The sequence below is a fragment of the Octopus bimaculoides genome, unplaced genomic scaffold (assembly GCF_001194135.2).
Source record: "Octopus bimaculoides isolate UCB-OBI-ISO-001 unplaced genomic scaffold, ASM119413v2 Scaffold_199307, whole genome shotgun sequence".
NCBI lineage: Eukaryota > Metazoa > Mollusca > Cephalopoda > Octopoda > Octopodidae > Octopus > Octopus bimaculoides.
Window position 1 is genome coordinate 21728 of NW_026408789.1, and position 4361 is coordinate 26088.

Below are 4361 nucleotides of genomic sequence, written 5' to 3' on the forward strand. Positions count from 1 at the left end.
ACGCACGCATTCACACAAACACACACATGAACGCACGCATTCACACATACACGAATATGAACGCATGCATTCACACAAACACACACATGAACGCACGCATTCACACAAACACACACATGAACGCACGCATTCACACAAACACGCATACACGCACATGAACGCACGCATTCACACATACACGAACATGAACGCACGCATTCACCCAAACATACATACACGAACATGAACGCATGCATTGACACAAACACACATACACACACATGAACACACACACACACACACACGTTACTCTGACAGAGTTGTCTCCCTTACACCACAGTCTTCTCTTTCCCTCAGACGAAATCTGACAAACTCCCAGAATACATTCCATGTTTTGCCTGAAACCGTAAGGTCGCCATTTTGGCGATCTTAATGGCGGCCTTACGAAAAATATTTTTCATTTTCGACCTCGTCTATCGTACGAACTCGGGATTTTGACAATTTAATTATGGAGACAAAATGCAGATTTATACTCAAGGATTTACGGGTAGACAGGCAGAAAGATAAATACATAGATAAATGGACGGATAGACAGATAGACAAATAGATGGATAGATAGAGGGAGAGAGGGAGAGTCAGACAGTGGGTGGGGACAAACACATACAAACACACACACACATACACACACAGATATGCGCGAGCGCGCATTTTTCTTTTTTCTTTTTGTTTTTTCCCCCAGCAAAGTTGTTTTACGCTCATTTTTTTTATTTGTTTTTGAGCTCGGCTTCAAACATTCATAGTTTTAAACCCTTTTTATTGCCTTAAAAAGTTGTTTTGGGGATTATATTTTTGTATGTCAAAGTTGTGCAACAACTGGTGCATTTGTTTGCACGGGAAACCTGCCCTTTGTGGCGAATTTACCGATATTATCTAATATTATGTACGGCTTTTCTTAGCCATTTTTAGTCGTTTTTGAGACTCGGCCGTCTTTGAAGCCAATTTTGCAGACAATCTCAGAACGAAAGTCGGTCTCCATAGCAACTCTCTTTGCGACGTTCGTTTCCTCCCACGCCCTTCACCACGGCTTCGCGAAGGGGGGGGGGGTTATCCTCGAGGATTTAGGGTAACTTGATCAATAAAGCAAATGAGTTACCAGAATATTGGAATACGTAAAACGACGATGATGATGATGATGATGACGCTTGTATATGCATACAGATATATATATACATATAAATGGATGAATATACATACATACACACATATATGCACACACAATATAAATACAATATATGTCTATATATCTGTGTGAATGTGTACATATACACACACACACACACACACACACGTGCACACACATTCTCCCCTTCACACACACATCCTAAGGATCTCTTTTGTGAGAATTCTACACAGCCACATTCTTCAGGTTGTGCCCAGAAGAAGCAGTCTTCAATGTTTCAGGCCAAGTCAGTCCCAGATCCCTCACAGTTGTCCATGTCCCCTACTTTGGAATACTCGGCTGCACTTGCCTCCAGCCATTGTCCCCTTTCTCTCAATGCAAAGAGAATTTTAGAAAATCAAGAATTTACTGTCCGGTAATTAATATACCTTTATCTATCTTCGTTGACCAAAATCCATGCCACTGTCCACCCTCCTTTATCTTAGGAGGTCATTTTATTCTTTGACAATATGTGTGTGTCTCTCTCTCTCTCTCTCTCTCTCTCTCTATATATATATATATATATATATATACATACATGCATATATATATATATGAAGATCGTTGATATATGTCTATACATGTGTGCTTGGCATGTGTGTGTCTAGACACAATTGTCTATATATATATATTTATATGTATACATGTGTATATATATTTATATGTTTACATGTGTATATATCTATCTATCTATATATATATATATATATATATAATATCTGTATATATATGTATATGCATATTTATGTATGTGTGTGTGTATATATCTATCTATCTCTTTATTTTTATGTTCGTTATTTCATGTTATACAAAATCATTTCCATATGACCCTGATTAATTACTCAATACTTATTCTAGAGTATATATTTAAAGTATTTTTACAGGGAAAAGGTTAACAGTGACCTCAAAGTTTTGCCCTATTTCCCTTCTGTCTGTTGTTAGTAAGCAAGCCAAAACTTCAAAGTTACTGTCAACATTTTCCTTTTAAAAACTTATACATACATATATATATTGTATATGTATGTATGTGTGCGTGCATGTATATAATATATTTGTTTAAAAATGAAGCAGTCCAACCAGCCAACGAAGCTGTTATGAGGAACAACAGTCTTGGAGGGGGGGGGTGAAAGACTTGCTGAAGACTTCAATGTGTGGCATCCCCTCCACCCCCTGCTGAACTGCAGACGAGATCCTTTGCTGTGCATTTTTTTTAGTTTTTTTTTTTCCCATTCATGTGATGCTGTTTGGTTTTTATATTTTTGAATTATATTTTGTGTGGGTTGTCTGCTGTGGGACACCTGAAGCATTGTGGGATATGGGGGGGGGAGTGCGGTTGTGGGAATGCAAAGGTGCTCGTGCAGTACAAATAGTGGAGCATGTCTGTGAGAACCGTGGGTTGTGGAGGGAGTGTGTGTGGAGGGTTTGCATGTCGAATGACCAGAGGAATTATGGGATGTGGGGGTCTCGGGTTATTGTGGGAAATATTTGGGGTGGAATTATGCATGCCTTTTATATCTCTGAAATGAAGAGGAAATTGTGGGGGGCTGTGGCTGGGAGACTGATGGTCGGTTGATGGCATAGTCATGGATGGATTGGTGTTTCTGTTGTTGGCCACCTCCTCCTCCTCCTCCTGAAAATACAATGGAAACTTCTCTTTTCTTTTCTTTATCTTCAAAAGTATTCATATATTTCGACAGGGATTCCAAGAAGCCATAAGTCTGGGTGGTGGGTCATTGATGGACGTCTGTAGTGTTACCTCTCTATATGTATGTATATCTTCTTTTCTTCTTTTACTTGTTTCAGTCATTTGACTGTGGCCATGCTGGAGCACCACAAATCGACCCCAGGACTTATTCTTTGTAAGCCTAGTACTTATTCCGATTTTTCTGAGGTCAACACTCACAAAAGCACTGACCGTGAACTCTCTCTCTCTCTCTCTCTCTTGCACGGACCTAGGGAGGGTGAAGTATTTTGGCAGTGTAGTATAAATTCTTTGCCTCTGGGATGGAACCCTAATCCCTCTAAGGCAGTGCTTCCCAACCTTTTCACTACCAAGGAACCCTTTCATTTAAATGAGTTATCCAACAGACCCCATGATATTGAAAGGTCTGTCAGCTTAAAATGGACTGTGGCAGCATAGATATACCCCGCAGAAACTTGACAAAGATGACCGGTCACTCTCCACCTGGATATGACACCAGGCTATTACAGATTGGTTGGCATTGTGTGCTCTGCCCCATGTTTCCTCAGAATCCCTTGGTTCTTCACTAGAAACTTTGGGTTAAAACAGATGAATATGATATAAATATAAATATATACACACACACATCTGTATTGACCAGACAATCATGTTGTACATCACTGGTCACAATGTGCTTCCAATTCCGTTCTGATTGCACCATTCTCTTCCATTCTGGCCTGAATCATTCAACTAAACATCTCGATTCATTTTGTGTTTTTGCGTTCAGCTAAAATAGAGACACAATTCCTCATTCAACTGAAGAATTACTACTTCTCGTGGAGGACAGGGTTCATTGTACTTTAACAAAGGAGAGAGAGAGAGAGAGAGAGGTGACAGTGACTTCGAAGTTTTGGCTTGTTTACCTTCATCAGAATGTCCAAAACTTTAGCATTGTCATCCGCATTTTGTAAAAGTATAAATTTCATGTACACACACACACAAGCACGCACATACACACATGCACATATGCACACGTGCATGCATCTTTGTGTGTAAAGTAATGCACTGGCACTAGCATGCATATATATATATATATATATACTTTGACTGGTATCAACCAGGAACTGTGGCCTTGCTGGGGCACCACCCAAAATGTATATAGATATATATATTATATGTATATATATGTTTGTGTATATTTTTATATGTGTGTGTTTATATATATATGTATATGTGTGTGTGTTTGTGTATGTATGTGTGTGTGTATATATATATATATATATATATATATATATATATATATACACACATATAGACACATGTAAATGCACATATACATGGAGGTGCGTGGCTTAGTGGTCAGGGTGTTGGACCAGGCCATGCATTGTGTTCTTGAGAAAAACACTTCATTTCCCATTGCTCCAGTGCACTCAGCTGGTAAAAGTGAGTTCAGCCTGTGATGGACCAGAATCCCATCCAAGT